The sequence below is a fragment of the Narcine bancroftii genome, chromosome 8 (assembly GCF_036971445.1).
Source record: "Narcine bancroftii isolate sNarBan1 chromosome 8, sNarBan1.hap1, whole genome shotgun sequence".
In the NCBI taxonomy this organism is placed as follows: Eukaryota; Metazoa; Chordata; class Chondrichthyes; order Torpediniformes; family Narcinidae; genus Narcine; species Narcine bancroftii.
The window spans coordinates 158,001,029-158,027,146 of NC_091476.1; the positions used below are offsets into that span (position 1 = coordinate 158,001,029).

A 26,118-nucleotide genomic window follows, 5' to 3' on the forward strand; every position below is an offset into this window, starting at 1 on the left:
GTGATTAAGAGAGTCAATTCTGGGATAGTACTACTAGATGTCCTCTCACCTGCAGATAAATTGTTTGCCCTGCATATTTGTGACTTTTTCTCGATTGAACTAATTCCTTTTGTCTACCTGCCTGGTCCTCCAGATAAGCTAGGCATAGTTGTCAGTCTGAAATGTAAGACCTAATTGGGAAACCGGCGTTAGGCTGACAGATTGTTTTCTGCTGGCAACTGCCCAATAACAGAATGGAACAGCTTATAGGTAATAGCATTGATCTTTCCACCAGGTACCTGATGGGTTGTATGAATGTTCACATTACCAATTATTTTGCCTGAGGTTTCTGATGTGCAGCCACGTAAAGATTTTGTCAGGAGGGACCACGGATCCTGCCTCCAATGGTCACTGAAGGACTGGATTCTTTGTAATAACCTCTCAAGTACTTCCTGTGCCATTCAAAGTGGAGGATTGAGTGGGTTTGAAGTGTTGTCAATGGACAGTATTGGTTTCATGGCAGAATAAACGTAATGCTTTGATGACAAGGAGGGTTTTATTTTGGTAGGAATATATAGGTTGACACAATGTCAAGGGCTGAAGGCCTGTATTGTGCCATAGTGTTCTAAAACATTGAATGTAAGGAAAGTCACAGACTTGTTGTATTTCTTGGATATAATTTTATCAGTAAAGTTTATTGCTGGAAAAATCCCCTTGAAACCAGAAGCATTGTATGTTTTCATTTCTCTGTTGAAATTAATTATATTATTTGTCCTGATGCTAAAGGGTAAGGAACCAACTTGGTGGACTATACTTGACAAGGTCATTGTAGTCACACAGCCTCCAGTGGTAATCAGGGGAAAATCTCAATGCAGGAGAAGTTTAGGATGATGGTCAGTTTCACTACTCCTGAGAGACAGTGCTCCACAAATTTTTTTTTTGGAGACAATTCCAACAAATAGTAAAACTCCTTCAGCTTTCTTCCTAGTCACCTCCAAAGCCAGCTTTATTCATATAATCCCAGCCACTGTGGTTGGACCATACAGCTCTGAATGATGGAGTAGTGCGCGATGTCACTACAATGAAGAATTGGATAATGTATTCATGCATGAGAGAAACCTTAAAAGATCAGCTGCACTTCTGAAGTTTTCAATATTTCTCTCTCATTCCTCTGTACAGTCTGAGTGTTACTCCACTAATGGAACACATAGGGGCACTTACACTACATCCTCCCAACTGAACAGTGTGACATGGGTGAAACTGGTGTAGTGGATGTCCTGACAGGAAAATAATGACACAGGATTGGAAAAAGCAGGCTCCTCAATTTTTCTTTCAGTGAAAGCTTTGGTGGAGAAGGTGAAGAAAATAAGAGGTATTGTTTGGTTTATTAGGTCGGCAAGCATTAAGTGATTATAGCTATCCCCAATATTGGCTGGAGTAAAACATGAAAGTCTGTTGGCACTGTGGTTGAAATAAAAACACAATGCTGGAGAAACTCAGCAAGTCAAACACGGTACTTTATTCTTCTTTGGCTTGGCTTCGCGGACGAAGATTTATGGAGGGGGTAAAAGTCCACGTCAGCTGGAGGCTTGTTTGTGGCTGACAAGTCCGATGCGGGACAGGCAGACACGGTTGCAGCGGTTGCAGGGGAAAATTGGTGGGTTGGGCTTGGGTGTTGGGTTTTTTCTCCTTTGCCTTTTGTCAGTGAGGTGGGCTCTGCGGTCTTCTTCAAAGGAGGTTGCTGCCCGCCAAACTGTGAGGCGCCAAGATGCACGGTTTGAGGCGTTATCAGCCCACTGGCGGTGGTCAATGTGGCAGGCACCAAGAGATTTCTTTAGGCAGTCCTTGTACCTTTTCTTTGGTGCACCTCTGTCACGGTGGCCAGTGGAGAGCTCGCCATATAACACGATCTTGGGAAGGCGATGGTCCTCCATTCTGGAGACGTGACCCACCCAGCGCAGCTGGATCTTCAGCAGCAAAGATAAATATGCATATGTTTCAGGCTTGAGCCCTACATTGAAGTATGAGCAAGATGTAGGCAGGTGCCTGAACAAAATGTGGGGGAGGGGAATTTAAGGGCAAGGGGAGGAGCAGGGAGGAGGTAACAGGTGAATAAGGGAGGGAGAGCACATCAGCAAGCAGGGGGAGGGGAAGGTTCTGTGAATGGAGAGGGAAGGGGAGAAGAGCTGGAGGAAAGAAGACAGAGGGATGGGAAAGAGGGGGAGAACGGGAAGTAAGCCAGCACAAACCAAAGAAATCAATGTTAATGCCATCCTGTTGGAGAGTGCCCAGGCAGAAAATAAGGTGTTGCTCCTCCAATGTCTGTGTGGTCCTGGTGGGATAGTACATGAGGCCATGCCCAGACATGTCAGCACGGGAGTGGGGCGCAGAATTGAAATGGTTGGCCACTGGGAGATCCCTGTCACTGCTGCGGCAGAGCCAAGGTGCTCAGTGAAGTGATCTCCCAGTCTGCGTCCAGTCTCTCCGACGTAGTGAAGGCCACAAAGGGAGGACCGGATGCAGTAGACATTGGCTTCTTATTTAAACACTCACCCATTTAACAGCATGATTAATGCTGGCTGCATGTGGCATTCCATAAATTACAGGCAGCCTGAAATTGGCATGTTGCCTCCATCCTGAGTAATGAGCATGGATAAACTGTGCCCCGCAATCCAGGTGCTTGTTTTCAGGGATTATTCAATTTAGCCCATATTATCTCTTTAATTGGTTGTCAGTTTAAGTCACATTGTTGGGTTTACAGATGCTTTACTGAGATCACTGTGGAAAGATTGAAGCAATGGTTTCAACTTTGACTTGCTGTTTTGTGTGTTTTTCTTTGAGGAGAGAGGTTAGACTGCTTGGTGGCTTCAAGCCACGGATCCTTTTAACAGACTGATTGTAAGCTACTTCTCTTACAACTGTGGCCACATTTCTGCCTCTCTCAGGGACTCTGAGGCTTGAGGTTATCTCTTATACCTTAACTCTATGTACATTAGGTTTTACTGTAAAAGCTTGTGCTTAAGTCCCAGCCCACATATTCCCACTGAAAAGATCTAATAAAAGCTCAGATCAGGCAGGCAGAATTGAGAGGATAAAACAGAAAGGCTGATGACATTTTTAAAATTAAAAAACCATTGTCAAGAGTTGAGGCATATAGCTCAGGTCACCATTATGGATGAAAGAGTAAAAATCAAAGCCAGGTCAACCATGAAGTAGCAATTAAGTGATTTTAAGCTTTTTTTTAAAAAAACTTTCTGATTGCAACAGGGATTAAAATCCCAGTTACACAAAGATTTTTGGCACTGATGTAACAAATCAGGTTTTAATTTATATCTAAAGATGTGTATTTGTGGTTGATATGGTTAAAAAATCTATGCAAGAGAATGAAATTATACTGTAAGGATTTCAACCATGTCACTGGTCAGATTAAGGATTTCTTTTGAATCACCTTGGTAAAGAGTTTAATCCTCAACCTCAGTCAAGTTTGGCCCACAACAATACCAGTGTAGCATCTAAAGTGTCACATCTTCTTGCCCTTATAGTTTTTAATTTTTTTTAGATTTTAGAGATGCAGCATGGTAACAGGCCCTTCCACTCCATGAGCTCATGCTGTCCAAATACATAAATTAACCTACAAATCCCGTGTGTTTTTGAAGGGTGGGAGGAAACCAGAGCACCTAGAGGAAACCCACACAGACGTGAGGAGAATATACAAACTCCTTACAGACAGCACCAGATTTGAATCGGGATAAATGATGCCTTAATAACATTGCACTAACAGTTACACTATCTGTGTCATCCTGAAGTAACTATGTTTACATTTTTAAATTTTATCTTATTGTGTGGCTTGATCTGGAACTTTGGTTGATACTTTGCATAAGTTCTTAGACTCCCTGCCCTGAGGTGACATCACCTGAAATTAGAGTGAAGAGCAGTTCTCTCAAGTGATTCTTTGGCAATCACACCTAAGTGGTCCTGGTGAATGAAATGCCTTCAGCTCCCATTCCCTCAAAGCACTTGAATAGCAAGTGATTCTGAACAAACAAATAAAGGTGTGAAATATTATGAAGAAGAAGCATGTTGCAGCACCAACGAAGTACAATAAAATATTGTGGATGATGAAAACCTGAAATAAAAAGAGGAAGTGCTAAAATATTAAGCTGGTAAGGCAGAATCTGAGGGGAGACTGTCGAGGTTTCAGGTGCCTGACTTTAAACAAAACCAACAACAAATTGCAGGTGACTTGAATCGTTAATTCTGTTTCTCACTCCACAGATGTTACATGATCTGCTGAGCATTTCCAGCATTTGTTATATTTTTTGTTTTACAACAATACCATGGGTGTCATTTGCATTACAGGATGCTAATACAAAAGCTGAATTAAGTCAAATAGAAGAAATCTATTTGTGAAAGACAAATGTGACATTATCACTATGGAATAAGGAATTTTTTGAAAATCCACCTCCATGTTGGTAACATAGAATTAAAGTCTGGTCACAGTTTTGCTTCTCAATTGCTTGTAAAACTTTCAAAATAGATAACAGGTTTTTTTTCGCTCCTTGAGCAGCCATCAGCTGACATTAAATCAGGATCAGAAAGACTTCAAAATCCCTGCTAGAGACACTTAACTGATCTGGAATCTCATGAAGGGGTTTCAATCTGAACCATTAACTCAGTTTCCATTTCCATGGACCTGCTGAGTTTTTCCAGAATCTTTATTTTGGATTTCCTGTACTGTAAATCCCCTGGTGTCTAGCACCTGCGGGGATTGGTAGATAAACAAGTTTTCTGGTTGCTTGAAACTCATTCTTACAATGTTTAAATTTTTATTTATTATTATTCTCAATTTTGAAATTTATTTATTTTCCTTTTTATGCTTGAAGTTGTCGGTTGCTTCAATTCTGGATAACGGGTTTTTACTGTATTTGCATTTAAAAATTGAAATCACTGTTGAGGAATTGGAATTCATTTACTTCATAATATTGCCTCCTGCAATTCTCAGAATAAAATAAAATACAGTTTCCCTGATATAGAGAAAATATTTAAGGAAATTCTACCCCAACAAGGCCAAACTTGACTTCCTTGAGGGTGAAAGGTGGAGTTTTATGAGAATCAAAATAGCTGGAGTTATACCAAGTATTACGAATTTAGGGCAAAAATAATTTAAAAAATACTTGGTAAATGCGATCCTAATTGCTAAAGTGAAATAGTGGAAGTATATATATTTTCAGAACTTTTATTTTGTAGAAATGTTCTTATCTTAAAGCCAAACATTGCACCTGTAATTTTTTTTTACCCTACCAAGGAGAAGGCTGCCACATTGTGGTTCTGTGTGCAAGTTTGCATCTTTTGACCTGTAGATGACTTGCTGAGTAAAGTTGTGTTGATTGACTGAAATATAGGGTAGGATAGATCAATCCAAGTGGTGACATAACTCATCGGCCAAATCCTGCCACAACTCAATGAGTATGTTTCTATGTCTGAACTGTGGTGTTGATCTTGAAAAATTCCACACTGAAGATTTTGAGAACCATGCCATCCAGGGTAGTTTGGTAGCCTACACTTCACAGGACCGATCTACATGCAGATTAGCAATTGGAATCATGTATGATTCCATGTATTTTCAGCATTGCCCATGCTGAAAGCATAGCACAGTGCAGGGTATCATGGAAATTGAGTTCCACAACTTTGGAAACTCAGGGGTTTGGAATTCTGTTGGGGAGGCTCAGATGAGTAGGAGAGGAAATGGGAGCAGGGACAGAAATAGAGGAGTGTACCTGACTTCCTGGTATATATGGATATCGAATATATATTTGTGGATGTCTGTCTGTTTGTTTGTTCTCTGTGAAAATCAATTTGGAGCACTCTAGAAATGTCCAAGGAGGTTCAGTAGGGGTAACATTTGATGCTGAATATCATAACCACATTGAATTTAACCTTTAAGGTCAAATGAAGTTCAAAAGTTCAAAATAAAATTGAGCTTGCACCAGGGACATCTCAATTAGGTACAGCGCTGTGCATCAATGTGCATTCAGAATAAAACAAGTGGCCAAACCCAGTTCAATAAGGGCCCAAAAAAGTGAGGCAGCATTGGCGGAAGCTCTTCACAAACCCAAAGACAGCAGAGCAACATCAGCCTCTCTTCACTGTTGATACTTCCAGACATACAAGGAGCAGGCAGCAGGAAATAGAACAGCAGCGATACGCCCGTCTCAGTGCTCAGATGTCCACACAGGCAGTGGGAAACAGAACAGCAACACCTGGCTCGCCTCAGTGCTCAGGCCTCCAGACAAACAAGGAGCAGGCAGCAGGAAACTGAGGAACAACGTCAAGCCAGCCTCAGTGCTGATGCCACCAGGCATTCCATGTTTCAACCAGGTAGTCAACTGAGTGTTTTATTTCCTGGGTAATGCTGGGTATCCTGCTAGTACATAAATATATATGTGGATATATATGCAGCCAATAAAGCTCTTTGCCAAGGGCAGTAAAACCTAATATTTACCACGGTACAGCACAATCAGGAAGGTTGGTAGTGAAGAGGACTCAAGTACAAACCTGATCATGATCTGGCATAAGCTAATATTCTGAAAAGAGAAATGCAAACATTTGTTCAGGGCAATTCTATCCTCTTACAAGGGTGAGTTAAATCTTTGCTCCGTATCAGGCCTATTCATCCATGGTCCTTCAAGAGGTTTTATGCTAATACAGGGTGCCCAGAATGGGAATAGACTGTTGTGCTATTCACTTGAAAAATTCTCATTGCCAATAAATTTGTAGTCCAGCTTTTTTTTTGTCACAAAAAGCTGTGGTGATAACATCCACTTCTATTTTCCCACAATGTTCACAAAAGTAGCCAGAAATCTGAGAAAATTGGCCCAATGTTCCTAGTACATGTAAATAAGACGGAACTTCTTGGGTTCCTGTTGGGATCCTTTGATCGTTGCTGTGTTATGATTTTCCAGACTATTGGATTATTATTATTGATAACTTATTAATAATCAAACACTTTTTTAAATGTTACACAGTAGTGGAATGCATTGTCCAGTGAACCAGATAATTGAAAGAGAGAGGAAAATATCGAAGGAGGGGGCAAGTTTAAAGGAAATATTCTACTTGGAGAATGGCAGGTGCCTAGAACAGGCTGCCAGGGGTGGTGGTGGTGGTACCAGCAGATATAATTGTGTTATGGGCCCAGAGGACCCGAAAACCCAGCAGAAATAGATATTCACCAAGACAAATGGTTACTTAAACAAAGATTGGTTTTAATGATCTTTAAACATAAAAACAGGATCAAACTTTTAACTTAACCTAACTTATCCCCCTTCTAATTCTAAGTGCACGTCTATGTAATGTGTGTATAAGTTCAGAAAAGTTCTTTGATTCACAGTCCAATCTCACTTCTCACTCCTCCAAGTTCACCAGTAGCACAGGGGTAAATAAGGGGGAAAAAAAACATCTTTGCCCTAAACATTATGGAAGGCACTTGCATTTAGGAACCCCCCATATTCAAATTCCAATCAATGAGTTGCAAGAAGTCAAACTATCGAGAATTCCAAATAATCAGATGCCAGATTATTGGAGTTCTATTGCAGTAGTTTCTAAATCCTGAAGCCTGAGAATGGAGCTCCAACAGGATGTTGGTCATTGGAAGTTGAGTTGTGAGGCACTTGGATAATAATGTGACAGTGTAGTTCCTTTCATTGATTTTTTACCCTCCCCATTCAAATGATGGAGGATTGGTTCTTGTAGAACACAAAAGTGCTGGAGGAGCTCAGCAGGTCACACAGCATCAATCCAGCAAAAGGCTGTCAATGTTTTGGGCCTGAGGGCTTCTTCTGGAGTGATGTTACATAACCTGCTGACTTTCTCCAACATTTGAAAAAAATATTTTATTTACAAATTTTCAAACTCAATTTCCAGTAATCAATCACAAATTACAGTTATCAATTATATAAAATTTAAATATGGTTGCCAAATTTTTAGGAAAATGTTATATTTCTGCAGGGGAACACAGCTTTGCATTTCTGTATTCCAGTGTGCAATACACAAGTGAGAGTTAGATTTCTAGGTAACCGTTATGCACTTCCTGGCCACTGCCAATGTGATCATTACAAATTGGATTTGGAATTTGGACCACTTCATCTTAAACCTTATGTCCATCATATTTCCCAACAAGAACATCTCTGGGTCCTGTGGAAATTCTTTACCTATGATTTGTTTTTTCCTAATACTGTGCCTAGTTTCACCCAGAAGGGTCTCACTCACCTTGGTGAGTCCAGGTGGTGTGCACAAAGGTTCCTGTCACAATGCCACATCTAAAGCATTGGTCTGAAATTTCTGATTTAGCTTTATTCAATTTTTTCAGTGTCAAATGTAGCTGGTGGAGAAAGTTGTACTGTACCAGCCTATACCGTGCATTAATAATCGCGGTTACACTGCTCCAACACAAATCTGACCAGCACCGCTCATCAATCGTTGTTCTTAAGCCTGACTCCCAACTTTGCCTTGATTTGTGAAGGCCTGATTTTTGGGGACAGACCCACTTTAGACCCGATGCATTGATTAATTTTGTTCCATATAAAAATTGTGTTTTAATATAGCACTGTCTTTTTTTAAAACCAGATCATAATTTAGCGTCCCATTTGTAAACAAAGTCTCCTGCTACCTTTTCATCCATCTTGTGCAGGCCAATTTATGCCCATGATGGTACACATCCCCCCTCAAATAGTGAGGCGATATACCTTGACTAGGCTGCCCAACAATATTTCTTAAAGTCTGGTAACCTTAAGCCACCCAGACTAAAGTCTCAAGTTAATTTTTCAATAGAAACCCTGGCTAACATGCCATTCTGCAAAAACCTTCTAATGTGTGAACGTAAGTTCTGTAAGAATCCCTGGGCAGTGCCACGGGCAAAGTTTGGAAGAGATGCTGAAGCCTTGGAAACACATTCATTTTAACACAGTTGACCATGCCCACCAGTGATAGTCAGGGTCATCCACTTATTTTAGTCCTCTAATCTCCTAAGCAAGGGGGTATAGTTTAGCTCATATAAATTATTTAGGATATTCTTCACTCTAACTCAGATATTTGATCCCATTTTGCGGCCTCTTCAAATGAAAATTCTCTTCATATTGACTATAATTCCCCTGAAGTAAGTAGCATAACTATACTCTTATCCCAAATAATATATCAGCACATAATCACCAAATAGGTTGATTTTGTGTTCCTTTTGACCTACTCTAAATCCTTTGATGTCTGGATTCTGGCAAATGGCCTCTGACAATAGCTCCATAGCTAATATGAATAGAGCTGGAGATAATGGACACAATTGTCTACTGGCTCTTAAAAGTGAGAAGGGTGAAGATATTTGCCCATTGGTCACAACCTTAGCCTTGGGCACATGGTACACCACCCTTATCCAATTTATAAAAGTTAGAACCTTGAACAAGAAGTCCCATTCCAATCTGTTAAATGCCTTCTCTGGATCCAGGGCTACAGTACCCTTCTTTCTTCCCTAGACTGTGCTATACTCAGCAGCCTGCCTTATTTTGCACAAAGCCTGCTTGATTATTTTATTAATTTCGGCAAATGTTGCACCAATCTATTCACCAGGCCTTTGGCAAGTATCTTTAAATCCATATTTAATAATGAAATTGCCCTTTAAGAGGACAGTTTCAATGGATCCCTGTCTTTTTTAGGAATCTCTGGAATAATTCCTGTTAAAAAGGATTTTGGGAGGGAATGGGTCTCAATTGCCTGATCTACCACCTCCATAAAAAGAGGTATCAATAAATCTTTAAATTCCTTGTAGAACTCAGGCAGGAACCCATCCTCCTCTGGAGATTTGTTAAGCTGAAATGAACTCAATGCCTTTTCTATTCCTCCATGAAAGGGAGATCTAACCCTTCCTGTTCTTCTAGGTTTAAATATAGTAGGTCAAATGTTGACAGGAACTCATTGATTTTATTCTCCACCTTGGGCTCCAAGAGGCAGGCTGGATCAGGTGCTGACCGTTCCTCCTACCTTTCTGGCTGTCTTTGGCTGGTGTTTTCCTTTCCCATTATTTTCAGGTAGAGATCTTTATTTATCTGTTCTTATTATTTTTAGCATTTATTCTTTCTTTTTAAACTATTTTTGATTCTCCTAGTTTAGGTGGCTCTAGGAGTCAATATCCTACTACTTCCTCCTCATCACATGACCTCTTATCCCAACATTCTTATGTGCTGCACTGGAGCTCAGCATCTGCAGATTTCTTATTTACCAGGATTGCCTCTTTTTTTGTGAGTGGGAATCAAAGCTTAGAGTTTCTCCTTAAAAAGCTCCAATTTCAACCACCAGTGGAGGAAACACATGCTGCACAAATGGTCATGGGTAAACATCAACAGAATCAAGGTAAAGCATGCTTGGAAGTGCCTGAGTTTGCTTCCCAATGGTGTTAATTGACTGGGAAAAGATCATTGCTAAAATCTAGTGAGTGTGAAATGGCTTTGTGCTGTTTGCTCATGAGAAATGGCCACAAGATGGTCTGATCTTTTTGTTTTTGTTTGTTTTTGGCAGATATTTTTCACTGTAATCATCAATAGTTTTCTGAAAACTAGAAATACTACAAGATGCAAGGACATAGATGCAGTTTTACAGACTTAACAAGTAATTTCTTAGTATTGAGCATGATTATAACCAAAACATGAATCACACCAACAGAAAGAGAGTGTGAGAATGTTACGCTCAATTCCATGTACTGTTAATCAAAAATTCTAAAGTAGTTCAAGAAACTGAAATGAAAGACAAAGACCTTTACAATGTAACAAAAGAATGCTACAATCCAATTTAATTCAGTGAACATTTTTTTCTTCTGCTTTGAAAAGCCTACTTCAATACAATTTTCAGACTGAAGACACATGTTCTCTTGTAGCCCTTACCCCAAAACAAATGAAAAAGTTAACTTCAATTGTAATGAAAGATGTGTGTTCAAATAGCACAAGCCTGAATGCCTGGTGCTAGCTGCATAAAAGATATCCAGGTAAAGCTAATTAGATGCCTGTTTATTGCCTCAATGCTTACGAGAAGGACCAAATTTTGTGTACCCTCAACATGAATTAAAACTGACCAGTGCTGTTATTAAGTTGCTTCAATTGCCTACAACTAATAGTAGAAGTAATAGGATTTGGCAAATCACTGTCAGCCATGGCAGAGTGAATCTCCAATTTATAGAAATAAAACATGATAATCTGCAAACACCATTATTGAAGTAAAATCACAATACTGGAGAAACGCAGCAGGTCAAACAGTGGACTTTATAGATCAAAGATAAAGATGCACGACCAATGTTTCGGGCTTGAGCCTTTCATCAAGGTGTATACAAAATGTAGGCAGGTGCTCAAACCTGAAATGTTGGTTATGTATCTTTATCTTTGCTCTATAAAATACATGGTGCCTGCCTACATTTTTGCTTGATGAAGAACTCGAGCCTAAAACATTGGTTGTGTCTCTTTATCTTTGCTAAATAAAGTCTACTGTTTGACCTATTGAGTATCTGCAGTATTGTGTTTTTACTCCAAATTACAGACACAGTTTTGGACACTTTGGTACATGACAGAGGATAGAAGAAACTTCCTCTCAAGGTCTGAATGCCCGCTGGAAAAAATTTGGCCACATTTCAATGCCATGCCCGAAATAGACAAGTGTGAGCCTAAAATGCTCTATGTGAACTGTAAACTGAGGCAGATATGATCTAGAAGCTGCAGTGCTCTTCTGGCATTTTATATCCCTTGTTAACAATTTCATAATGGGATTCTGGTCTTCCTACCTTATCGATCGTCTTGCAAAATGGCCATGTGAGTCAAATCAAGTGTTAGCTACAAGAATAGCATTCCTGCAATAATGAATGAAAATAGGAAATAGTTTGCCTCGTTTGCAGCTCAGAATTTTGAAGAGATTTAAATTAAACTTTTATAAAATTAAATCAGTTATTTTTTATCATTTGCTGTAACTCTGGCCCAGTGCATTGTGTTCACAATGTCTACAGTTTGAAGCTATATGGAGTTTTGGGAGGTAATTTGAGGTTACAGACCACACCTACTCCTTCATTTGGTTTGCTTTTGCGGTATTCGAACACAACAGTATTTTAAAATTGGTATCTCTGACTGTGATCAGAATAGTTTAGTTATTCATTAAAAGACATTTGGGCAGGTTCATGAATAGATTATAGAGGGATATAAGGCAAAAGCAGGCAATCAGAATTAGAATAGGAAGGCATCCTGTTTGCTATGGATGAGTTGGTCTGAAGGGTCTTTTTCATGCTATATATCTCAATGAATTTCTAATTTAAAGATTTTTAAAAGTTCATTATGATGCAATTTCTGCTCACTATTGAGGTTTTTGCATCTTTAAAATAGTCAATCCAATTTTACACAAACATGTATTAAAAATAGCCTTTCTGATAGAAACATCATTATATCTATTTCTCAATCTCTCTTTGATTCTATCTCCCCTCCCCCTCTCCCCTCCCCCTCTCCCCTCCCCCTCTCCCCTCCCCCTCTCCCCTCCCCTCCCCTTCCCCTCCCCCTCAATTATCTCTCTCTATCTGTAAACACCCATGTATTTTCACACACATATACACAAGCACTTGCATATATATGTATTTACAAATTAATAATGTGTTCTTCTAATTGACAATGACTGGTGTCCTTGAAAAAGAACCGGCTCTTGGCATGAACATGGATGTGATGCATTTTTCAGCGCAGCTCTAATCCAGACAAGAAGTAGGGGTATTAGGAGTGACTGAAGTTCGTATTGTGAAGTTAGTATGGAGGTTAGTTATTGTTATCCCACCTTGGAGAACACTTTCAACTAAGACTTTTTCTACTGACTTTCAGGCTCATTTGTTTGGCTCTAATTGCAAACTCTAAGGTGATTCTTAGTGTGGAAAACTGCTACAGACACTCTTTTTGAGTTCTACAACAAGGTGACTCTTAACCATAGACATCATTTTATAAGTAAGAATTTAAGATTAGATTTCCTTTCCAGTGCACAGTCTGGGAGTCTGCGCGACTATCTAGGTGTCAAAATAGAAATCCATTTTAAACATTCCATATGGGAATGACTCTGTAATTCCCGTCAGATAAATAAATTATTAAGTGGATGGGAATGTGGAGTAACCACAAGACCAATAAATTGTATGTTGTGATGTTTACTTAAATGATTGAAAATAATCATGGTATAAGGCAAGTTCAGCGTAATCAAAAGCTTTTGCATAAAATTTGAGCAGAATTTAGACAACATTGTAAATGGATTAAAAATAAGGTTGGAGGGTGGAGTAGGTAACAGAAACAACTGAAAAGCTGATAGTGAGGGTGGAGTGTGTAACAAAGTGTAAATATTTTCTACTTTGTGCGTTTTTCTGACCTTGTGTTTTTTACAGTTCACAACTTTAAAAAAAAGCAGAAGATAGAAAAATTCTAATTTTTAGTCATATAAGTTTAATTGAATGAATATCTGTAAAAATTAATGAATCACTCAGTTCTGAAAATGTGCTCTTTACAACTTTAAATTTCAGCAAGTTAGCCGATTCCCAATTTTTCTTGGTGGGAGAAACCGTCATAATAATGACACAATTACAGCAATCTGAAAATCCAATGGTTGAAAAACCTTGTCGGACAAGAAAAAGTGGCTTTTATCATAGAAAATGCAAGTCAGCCAAATTGGAACAGAAAGAAAATCTCTCAGACTCTCTTGGGTTTTTGCAATACCCTCTGAGGACCTATGACTCCAGTTTGAAAACCTGCAGATTGGAGGCTGAGAGAGATTCAGAGATATTACTAGTCAGGAAGAAGTGTTGAGCCTCTATAGGCCCTTTTGTACTGCCCTTGAAAGATGGTAATTGGCCACCTTTTAACCACTTCACTTACCTGTGTGAAGGCAACAAACATGGTATGGGGTGGGAGGGAGTCATTTTCATCCGTGTACTTACCCACCAAGGTAGGTAGAATCAGAACTGATGTGTTTCATATCGGCTCCAGTGTAAAAGGCTTCGGCACCTTCCAGGGAATCCAACGCTATAAAGCTGCAGGACCAGGATGCTGGGTCCCTATGTAAAAGGTTACACTGATCCAGCTTTTCTTGGTTCAGTGTGAATGCTCTGATCCAATCCAACCTAGTTTTAAACATGGGTCGTTGACCCGCAAATTTAGTGAGGTATCTATGTAAAAGAGCCAATTATCACATCTAAACCCATAATTGCCCACTATATACAACTCCCAGTCACTCACTCAATACTTTAAAAGTACATATTTCAATTTGAAGTTCACGTTCATTATCATCTGATTGTACATATACAACCCACTGAAACAGCATTTCTCCAGACCAGGGTGCACACACAAAAACACATTTGAACATTGTGGTTTGTAGAAATATAGAATCATTTTGTTAGTTGATTGACTGAAGCTTCTTGAGGAGCATTCCAATCTGTACCTCCCCCTCATTCTTTCACTGTAGCCCTGCAACATTATCAACAAAATGGTCAACAATATTCCCTCTGTGCTTGTTTATTGCTGTTGTCAAAGGGACACTGCTTACACTGTGAGACTCAACTGTCAGCTCTGGAATGGGCAGAAAACTGCTGAAACACTGTCTAAAGTCTACAAAGTATGCAACAGCTGATGAGGAGTATTTCCTCTGACAAAAGATGCTGAGATTACCCTACTGTGGTTGCCTCTGCAGTCTTGCTGCCAACAATAAGGGCAGCTCACTTAGTGGAACGGTTAGTGTGATGCTGTTATAGCACCAGTGACACGGGTTTGAACCCAGCATTATTTTAATGTGTTTGTACATTCTCCCCATGTCTGTGTGGGTTTCTTATGGGTGCTCTGGTTTCCTCCCACCCTTCAAAAATGTACAAGGCTTGTAGGTTAATTGGATATAATTGGGTGGCATGGACTTGAAGGCTGGAAGGGTCTGTTACCTGCTATGGAAGGGTTGATTATGGCAGTTGCTAAGTACTCATGGAAAGTTGGGTTCTATTGGCAGGAAACAAATAAATGCCTGTCAGTGAAGTGCCTTCTCGAAGAGAGCCTTCCAAGATAGTGCAACCAACTGGACATATTTGATGAATAATTTGCTGGCTCTGTTTATCCAAGGGAAAGTCTCACTAAGGTGGACAGCAGCACCTTTTTCCCAGGCCTGGAATAGCTAACAAAGGGGACATCTCTACAAGTGAAGGGAGGAATGTTAAGGGGAGACATCAGAGGTAAGTTTTTTTACACAGAGTTGTGGATGCCTGGAATGCCTTGCCTGGATTGGCAGTAGAGGCTGAAACATTGGGGGCATTTAAGAAATGTTTAGAAAGGCACAAGGATTAAAGAAAAATAGAGGGTCATGAGGTAGGAAGATTTTAGTACTTTTTTTGGAAGGAATACATTGGTCGGCACAACATTGAGGGCTGAAGCGCTGTAATATGCTGAAATGTTCTATATTCCGTGTTCTATATCATACTGTAGACAAGGTTTCCCTCTGGTACATTTCTGTGACATGAGTGATGCTAAGAGTTTTTCAAGGTTAGGCACTCCCAGGAGCCATCACAACATGCTAAATTATTTCTTTCATTTAAATATGTTGTTTGCACTGAACTAGGACTCATTTTCAAACTGCCAGTATATTCAAAGTATCTTATAACAGCAAATTGAAATAATATATTACACACTTTTCCATTTAATAATATTTTTGTGGATTTTGATGTCTAGCTATGACATCACAGTAACCTTTCATTTAAATTAGCTTGTCACACATGGCCTTGATGAACCAGAAGGAATTCTTGACCTGGTTCAACAGGCTTCAGGCTACAAAGTGCTGAGTAGGGCCGATTGGAGAAGGATGGCTTCCTGTGGGCTACAAGTGAGTGCATTGCCTGAGAGGCTGTGATGTAAACTGACTTGATCATTACATCATCTGTACCCTGAATCTAGACACTGGATGGCCAAAACACCATATCTCATGCAAGGCCACAGAGCACTAGGGCCAAACAAATCTCCCTTCAACTCTCTTCCATTTGACCTATTCCACCAATCGCTTATGGTATAGTTTGAGATTATGGGATATGAGGTGCAATAAGTCACTGTTATCTTTATCACCCCACTCATTTCCTTTCAGTTCTTCCCTTGTTCTTGTACCTCCTGTTTCTGCTGTAATTGCTTCTCTAGATTGGAACAATAGTATTCTGAGCAGGGTCCTAGTTGTGATCTAAGTGGGTCTCTTGCCAACCTCTCCCATCTCCCACAAGTGCATGGCATCTATCTCATATGGGATTCAATATCCTTTATGAGGAATATGGGAGGTTTAATCCTCTCCCCTGCAGGATGTCTTTTGTCCATGCAGCCATTGCTACTCTTTGGCAGTGTATCATTGAGGGTTGATGTTCATCTGTGGTAGCTTCCCAGAAAAATGTTGCCATCTACATTCAGTGGAGCCTGGTGTTATTGAGAACTGTACAGGTACCATTTTAATGTTTCCTTACGAGTGTAAATCACCCGCACACCATGTCCAACTAGGTTTTGCTCAATATTGAATTATTTTATTGAATCAGATTAGCTTTAATGCAAAAGTTTTAGCTCACCAAACTATTTATAGACAAGAATATTCACAGTGTTTCAAAGATGTTTCCAAGATCTTTAGATTAAATTGTGAAAAAAAACCCATAATTCCCAATAGTAAGACATGAAAGTCTGAAGACACAGTGATTGAAGTAAAAACACAATGCTGGAGAAACTCAGCAGGTCAAACAGTGAACTTTGTAGCATAGACATAGATAATGTTTCAGGCTTTACATTGGTGATGTATCTTTGCTTGCATAAAGTCCACTGTTTGACCTACTGAGTTTCTCCAGCATTGTATTTTTACCATAATTCCCAATGTTTGATTGATTGGGTAACCATGAAATGCAAATATTGCTTTACAAACATTATATATAGATTTAAGATATTGTACATTGAGCTTGATGTAATTAATATTTATATATGCTCTGCAGAATATGCTTTGGCTAATCTTGAATTTCAGCAAAGAATTCTTTCTGGTATCTGAAATTGCTTTGATATAATCAATTTCACATGTATTTGCCTTCTAGAGTGTATGATGGGAATATGTCTTTTCCCCATTCTACGATTGCTTTGCCCAGTAAAACTATTGAGTTTCAAACCTTAAGGACAATGAATTTCAGAGAATTAAGGCCTTTGGAGCTTGCTGAATCTTTACCCTGGAATGACTCAAGACACATGCGGAATATTTCTGGATCTTTCAGTTGGCTTTCAGCAATAACTGGAGAAATATGTAGGTTCAGGAATAATAGCTGTCCTATTTACTAGATGAACAATGCAGTCCTTAACCAGGATAGCATATGATATGAAAGCTTATGTCATACACACAAGTATAATGAACAGTATGCCAACCAGCGTAGTATAAATTACATTTCCACAATTATGCCAAGGCAGAAAAAGAGATAAAGATAAAAGGATAGGTACAAGAAAAAAATCACAGTTGCAACATGCAAGAAAAGAAAAGAAATAACGAATCTGGTTAGGGTAGTTCAGCTGGATAGCCGTTGGAATTGAGGGAACGATCATTATCGGAGTGGGCTGAGTCAGAGTGGTAAAACTTTGGCTCAACGGGATTCATGAGAACTGGTAAGAGGCGAGAGATTGTAGGAGTGGAAGTAAGAAAGCGCCACCCTTTTCAAGGAACATAAATGATTCAGCAGTTAGGCACAGGTTTTATATATCATCTTTTTTCCTTCTAGTGATAAACAGCAAGAATGGCAGCCAGGGGAATGCTTCTCATGCAGAATGTGAGTCGTCAGGGAAGCCAGCAGCACCCTTGATGACTTCATCTGCAAGAAGTACATCTAGCTGCAGCTCCTGACAAGCTGAGTTAAGGAGTTGGAGATGGAGTTGAATGAACTCTGGATCATTTGAGAGCCAGAGGGGATGAGAGACAGGAATTACAGGGACACTATCACACCTAGGAGGCAGAGGTGTAGATGGGTGACACTCAGGAGAGGGAAAAGGGACAAGCGGGCACTGTTGAGTATGCCTGTGGCTGTTCCCCTCATAATTTTGGATACTGTTGGGGGGATGACCTACCAGGTACAAGCCACAGTGATCAGGTTTCTGGCAGGGAATCTTGTCCTGTGGCTAAGAAGGGAATGGAGGAAGAGGTAATCTGTAGTGAAAGAGAATTTCATAGTTAGGGGGACAGATAAGAGGTTCTGTGGAAAAGATCGAGTATCCCAGATGGTACGTTGCCTTCCTGGTGCCAAGTTCTGAGATATCTCAGATCGAGTTCATGGCATTCTCAGGAGGCAGGGTAAGCCTCTGGATGTTGTGGCCCATAGAGGGAACAATGACATGGGTAGGAAGGGTGAGGAGGTCCTGCAAGGAGAGCTCAGGTTGTTAGGTTTATGTTGAATGACACAATCTCCAGGGTTGTGATCTCAGGATTGCTACCCATGCCATGTGTTAGTGAGGTTAGAAACAGGAGGATAATGCAGCTTAACATGTGGCTAAAGATATGGTACAAGAGGGAGGGCTTCAGGTTTTCTGAATTGGGCTCTCTTCCAGGGAAGGTGGGACCTGTTCCAATGGGACAGTTTGCATCTGAACTGGAGGGGGGCTAATATCCTTGTGGTAGGTTTGCTGGTGTTGCCCCATTGGGTTTAAACTAGATTTTAAGGAGGATGGGAACCAGAGGGCTAGAGCAGATAGAGGAGCAGATGAGGGAAAAGATTAAGTGAAAATTGCATCACCATTAGAAGTCAACAGGTTGTACGTGGTGGAAATGTTCTCAGGTTCATCTATTTCAATGTAGGAAAGGCAGATGAGCAGTGTGTGGATTGGCATGTAGAATTGTGACATAGTGGCCATTAGTGAAGGTTGGTTGCAGAAGGGGCAGGACTGGCAGCTCCATGTTCTGGGCTTCTATTACTTTAGATGTGATAGAATTTGGGGGGGGTGGGGTGGTGAAAGGGGAGGAGTGGCATTTCTCATCAGGAAAACTATCATCAGCTGTGCTTAGGCAGGACAGATCAGAGGGTGCACCAACTAAGGCTATATGTGTGTAGCTGAGTAATGGGAAAGGTATGACCACACTCACGGGGTTGTATTATGGATTGCCCAATAGTCAACAAGAATTAGAGAGATAGCTGACAGCTGCAGGAAACTTATGGTTGTGATAGTGAGTGATGTTAATTTAACGCATATTGACTGGGACTCCCATACTGTCAAAGGGCTGGATGGCTTGGAGTTTGTCAAATGTGTTCAAGAAAGTTTTATAAATCAATATATAGAGGTACCAACTAGAGAAAATGCAATACTGGATTTCCTATTAGGGAATTAGACAGGACAGGTGACAGAAATATGTATAGGGGAACATTTTGGATCCAGTGATCATAATGTCATTAGTTTCAAGTTAATTATGGAGAAAGATCAGTCTGGGTTTCAGGTTGAGATTCTAAATTGGAAAAAAGCCAATTATGAGTAAATAAGAAAAGATCTAGAATGTGTGGATTGGGATAAGTTGTTTTTGGGCAAGAATGTACGACGTAAGTGGAGGACCTTCAAAGGTGAAATTTTGAGAGCACAGAGTTTGTATGTTCCTGTCAGAATTAAAGGCAAGATTAGCAGGTATAGGGAACCTTGGTTTTTGAGGGATATTTGGGATCTGGTTTGGAAGAAGAGAGAGGTAAAAAGCAGGTATAGGCAACATAGAGAAAATGAAGTACTTGAGGAGAATTAAAATTGCCAGGAAAACCTCAAGAAAGAAATCAGGAATGCTAAAAGAAGTCATGAAGTTGCTTTGACAGAAATGTGAAGGACAATCTTAGGGTTTTAACAGGTACAGGTACACAATCCTTTATCCGGAACTCTTGGGGGACAGTGTGTTCTGAATTTTGGATTTTAGAACAAAAGCCAGCTGCCCCAGATTTAAGCCCACCTGAATTGAGCTGCTGTATCCACCCACTTCCTGTTGCGCTGACGTCTCTCTCCCCCTGCCCACCCGAGTTGTGCTGCCATCTCTCTCCCCCCCACCCGCCTGAGTCGTGCTGCCATCTCTCTCCCCTGCCCACCCGAGTCACGCTTCCGTCTCTCTCCCCCTGCCCACCTGAGTCGCGCTGCCGTCTTTCTCCCCCCGCCCACCGGAGTCGCACTGCCATCTCCCCCTCCCCCGCCCAACCTAGGCGCGCTCCTGTCTCTCCCCCATCAACCTAGTCACACTTCTCTCTCTCTCTGTCTCTCTGTCTCTCTCTCTCTCTCTCTCTCTCTCTCTCTCTCTCTCTCTCTCCACTCTACCAGTACCAGGGGAAAAAATGCTGGTTTTTGGAGCTTTCCTGATTTTAGATGTCCGGATAAAGGATTGTGTACCTGTATATTAAGAGCAAAAGGGTAGTAAGGAACAAAATTGATCTCCTTGAAGACCAGAGTGGTCGGCTTTGCACAGAGTCAAAAGACATGGGGAGGTCTTAATTTTTTTCCATCAGTATTCACTCATGAAATGGGCACAGAGTCATGGGAAGTAAGGAAAACAAGCAGTGAGGTCATGGAACCTATACAGATTAAAGAGGAAAAAATGCTTGATGACTTAAGACAAATAACGGTAGCTAAATCCCCATAGCCTGACAAGATATTCCCTCTGACCTTAAAGGAGGCTAGTGTAGAAATTGCAGGGGTGTGGTGCCGGAGGATTGGAGGGTAACTCATATAGTTCTGTTGTTTAAAAAGGGATCCAAAGGTAATCCTGGAATTTATGGCTGGTGAGCCTGAAGTAAGTAGTAGGTAAATTTTTGGGAGGTGTTCTAAGAGATTGGATATACAATAATATGGATAGCCATGGACTAATTAGTCAACATGACTCTGTGAATGGGAAGTTGTGTTTATCCAACCTTGTAGAGTTTTTTGAGGAGGTTACCAGGAAAGCTGATTAAGGAAAGGCTGTGGAAGTTGTCTACATGGACTTTAGTAAAGACTTTGACAAGGCCCCACATTGGGAGGTTAGTCAGGAAGGCTCTGACGTTAGGTATTCATGGAGAAGTAGTGAACTGGATTCACCAATGGCTGGACAGGAGAAGCCAGAGAGTAGAGGTGGATAATTGCTTATCAGACAGGAGGCCTGTGACTAGTGGTGTCACTCAGGGATCAATACTGGGACTACTGTTTGTCATCTATATCAATGATCTGGATGATAATATGGTAAATTGGATCAGCAAGTTTGCTGACGACACTAAGATTGGAGGTGTTGTGAACAGCGAAGAAGGTTTTCAAAGCTTGCAGAGGAATCTAGACCAGTTGGGGAAAATGGACTGAAAAATGGCAGATGGAATTTAATGCAGACAAGTGTGAGGTGTTACATTTTGGAATGATAAACTAACAAAGGACGTACACAGTAAATGGTAGAACAATGTGTAGTAGAACAGAGGGACATTGAATACAGATACATAATTCCCTGAAAGTGGTGTCACAGATGGATAGGGTTGTAAAGAGAGCTTTTGGTATATTGGCCTTCATAAATGAAAGTATTGAATATAGGAGTTGGGATGTTATGGTAAAGTTGTATAAGACATTGGTGAGGCCAAATTTGGAGTATTGTGTGCAGTTTTGGTCACCTAACTATAGGAAAGGTATCAATAAGATAGAGTGCAGAGAAGATTTACTAGGATGTTGCCCGGTCTTCAGGAACTGAGTTACAGAGAAAGGTTAAAACAGGTTAGGACTTTATACCCTGGAACATAGAAGAATGAGGGGTGATTTTATAGAGGTTTAGACAGAGTAAATGTAGACGGGCTTTTTCCACTGAGGGTAGGTGAGATACAAACCAGAGTACATGGGTTAAGAGTGAAAGGGGAAATGTTTAGGAGGAACATGAGGGGGAACTTCTTCACCCAGGTAGTGGTGGGAGTGTGGCATGAGTTGCCAGCTGAAGTGATGAAGTGGTCTCAATTTTAACATTTAAGAAGAATTTGGACAGGTACATGGATGGTAGAGGTATGGAGGGTTATGGACTGGGTGCAAGGCAATGCGACTAGGCAAAAAAGTGGTTCAATACAGATTAGAAGGGTTGAAGGCACCTGTTTCTGTGCTGTAATGTTCTATGGAATAAAGGAATGTTCTTTAAACTAGAGGTGCTGGACTACAGACATCAGTACCTTCTACCTGAAGGTTGCAGCAAGAAGAGATCATACCAGTGTGATAGGGGTCCCTTGTGATGTTGGCTGCCTTTTATGAGCAATGTCCCATGTTCAGTGGATGCTAGGTTGATGCCTGTGATGGAATGGATTAGATTTGCCACTTTCTGCAACTTTGTGTTTCTGTTTACATAATTTCCAAACAAGGCTGTGATGCAACTAGTTGGTACAAATTCATAATTACACCTGTAGAAGTTTGATCGAGATTTTAATGACATGCCAAATCTCCTCAGACTTCTTAGAGAGTAAATATATTGAACTGCCTTCTTCATGATTCCTCAATGTGTTAGCTTTTGGCGAGATCCTCCAATATGTGAATCCATGATCCTTCTAAATTACATAGAGAATGTACTGACAAGAGCAAAACTTTGGGAAATCACAGAACACATGTATACTAAAATGATCTTGTGCAAGTGATTGGAAACATGGGTTAACTTCTTGCCTGCTTGGCAAACTTCTCACCATATTTGTTTCCAACCAGTGACATGAGATGATTTTCAAAATGTCCATTCAGAATTTTAAAGCCACTTTGTCATGTAATCCTATGATCTCAAATTCCATCCAATGAGCACCAAGATCTCCAAGATTGCACAATCCTGCAATTTCTTACTATGAAATTAACATCAGGGTTGTATCTAGAAATATTGTCTACTCTATCATGCATTGTGGCCCAAGAAAGCATAGAAACCATGGTGAATTCAAGCATTTGAACAAGTGTTCATGGTCAACAAAGTTTATTGTACTTAATTATTTTCAGTTCTCTTTCGACACTGGGATTGGGACATCATAGGATAGTAAGTCATTCCAACATCATCGCTGGGTGAAAAAGTGGCTGAAAAATCAGCCTTTCTGGTTCACTGTCACAAGATAAATCAATTTTAATTTTGTAGTAGATAAAAGGCAAAGGAGGAAAAACCCAACACCCAACCCCAACCAACCAATTTTCCCTTGCAACCGCTGCAATCGTGTCTGCCTGTCCCGCATCGGACTGGTCAGCCACAAACGAGCCTGCAGCTGACGTGGACTTTTTTACCCCCTCCATAAATCTTCGTCCGCGAAGCCAAGCCAAAGAAGAATATTCCTACATTGACAGTCTTGATGGAGAATAGAAACCAGAGATAATCACTACAGTATATCAAAGAGAAGGAGTACGGTTGAGTAGTTGATGTGATCAAATACAGTAAAAACTGCATGTTAAAAGTGTAGTTCAACTGACAACTTCTGCAATAAAAGTGCACATAACACTTGGAAAAATAGTTTGAAGGCATTGACTTTTAATTCAATAGCAGAATTAGAAATTCAATTAATTGGGAGTGTTTTTATATTTCAAGTATTGATAGCACAGGTTGTTCAGTCAGAGTTACGCTTTTACAGTAACAGCGGCCCAGGTTTCAGTCCGGCGCTGTCTGTAATGGGTTTATTCGTTCTCCTCGTATCTGCATGGGTTTCCTCCAGGTGCTCCAGTTTCCTCCCACCCTCCAAAAAAAAGTATGGGGTTTGGTGTATTTGGGCATAGTCTGTTACTGTGCTGTATCTCTTTTTTTAAAAAAAAAGAGAGAATAGAATCTACATTCGAAATGCTTTGCATTTCAATTTTTTTGCATGTCAATTTTTTTATATCTATTTGCTTGCTGGAAGGACCATTTTGTGCAAAATGGAACAGTTTTTAATTTCTCAGACGCCTGCCAGTTCTGTTATCGCTTTTGATGAACAGCAGCTGTACTCGTTTACTGGAAAGGGTCTAAGCACGAGAGCACCGGTTCCTTTCTCACAGCTCGTTCCTTATTCTGCCAGCATGTACACGTCATCAGTTCTTCTTGCTCCGGAAATTGGCCCTTGCTGCCTTGTCACGAAACTGGGCCACCAGTATCAGGTGACCTGAATCGAAGATAGCTGAGCGAAAAAAAAAAAAGCAGTTCAGAACTGAGCCTGCTGCACTGCAAAAATGAGCTGCTTCCTTTCTTGCCTGCAAAAACGATCGAGCCTGCTTGCTAACCACATCCTTGACCGCAGAAGTGAAGGTCTGCACGCACCTGGAGGCCCCAATGCACAATAAACAAACTCATAAAAAAGAATATAACTATTTTCATCGATTTGCATTGGGGGAGTTAATTTGTGTCATTTGTATGTTGCTGCATTATAATTTGTAAATAATGAACATTTTTCAATATGCTGCTACAGTCATCTATTTTAAGTGGCAATCATGGGAAACTGCCACTCGTGTAGTCACAAGGACATTAAGAAGAAACGGTTGGTTTTGTATAACCTATTGTCTATCAATGGTTGCTAAATAAATTTAACACGCTTCAGAACTTAACTCCTTCAGAGATGAGGCCCTTTGCATGAGCCTGTTGTGTATCATTGAAGTTCAGGCAGTGTGTGCATCTCAAACCAGAAGTTTACTGCACCTTGCTAGACTTTAATCAGTTAGATGAGGCTTTAGCAATTCTTATTTTGATGAGTAACAAATGGTTGGATGATCTAAATGCAAATGCATTTCTGAGATGATAAATGATAACTAAAAACTCTGAAGATATAATAGTTATGCATGCAACTAGAGCTATTGGGGTAGAAATTCATCCTCATTCTCTCTTTCCCTTTGGCTTGGCTTCATGGATGAAGATTGATGGAGGGGGTAAATGTCCACGTCAGCTGCAGGCTCGTTTGTGGCTGACAAGTCCGATGCGGGACAGGCAGACATGGTTGCAGGGGAAAATTGGTGGGTTGGGGTTGGGTGTTGGGTTTTTCCTCCTTTGCCTTTTGTCGGTGAGGTGGTCAGCAGCCCAATAAATATACTATCTGCATCTTCATTGAAGTCGATGCAACAGAGTTGCGCCATGCATCCATGACCATGTTATATGCTGCTTGGGAGGACAAATTTAGATTATGGCATATTTACTCAAGTTGGCATTAACCATAATATGCCAGGAACTGTCAGGTCCCAGGGGTAAATTATGTCTAAATTAAAAAATTAAATTGTAAAATGAAGAAACATTGGTTTCCTTTTGGGGGTGAATCTTCTCCATTAGTAGCTGCTAAATAAATTTTATTGAATACTTCATTTCCTTCAATTCAGGTGGCTCTGTCATTTTTGTTTGATTATCAATATAACATTCATGATCAAGATCAGGTGCAAAGATGCAATTTAACATGCAAATTGAATTATTTCTAAAGTTTAAAAGGGAAAAAAAAGTAGAAATGAATTCTCAGAACATTTTGGTAATTATTTAATAGAATTATCTGTCGGTATCCTTTTGTTCTCCTTAGATTCTGAACATGTTGAAGCTGATTCACTTTTGATGTAAGAATTACAATATAGCTATTTGGCCAGCAAAGTACCAGTGGTTGAAGAACTGGTCACATTGACGGAATGGCTGTCACAGACCCATGAAATACTGATTGTAGTATTTTGCGAAGTAAGCAGTGAATGGTTCCATGTGATATTTCTTTAACACTTGCAATAAAAGAGCAGAGGAATGTTTTATGAATGGACATAGTGTTCATCAAACAATATTGCCTGCTTTAATTGCTCGTCTCATACTTTTGGATTCTGTGTGTGAAGTTAATTTCACAGTCACTGCCTTGTATAATTAGCCGCTACGGTTGATCCTAAATGAGATATTGTCACCTTTGCAAATTCCAGCAAAACTGAAATATGCAAACACCGCCTTCATGGAAGGTTCTGCTGTAATAGACTGAGAAGATCGGGGAAGGAAATCTGTTCTTACCAAGTCGTGACCGTATGGGCTTGTGACCCCTGAAGGTGCCTAGCAAGCATTTATTTCCATCAAAATCACAACACACTGTGGTGTGCCTTCACCACAACATTCAATGGCAACAAATAATGGGCAACACATAACAACCTTGCTAGTGACGCCCACAAGTGTAATCAAACATAGAACAATCTTGCAGCTCTAGAA

The 26,118-nt window shown here is 40.3% G+C and overlaps 1 long non-coding RNA gene across 1 annotated transcript; it reads left to right on the top strand.

The window, feature by feature from the left end:
- Positions 1–25,666, top strand: LOC138741919 (uncharacterized). The gene is made up of 3 exons (XR_011343883.1): positions 1–249; positions 15,114–15,223; positions 25,466–25,666. It is a non-coding gene; the product is annotated as an uncharacterized lncRNA (long non-coding RNA).
- The last annotated feature ends 452 nt before the right edge of the window (positions 25,667–26,118 follow it).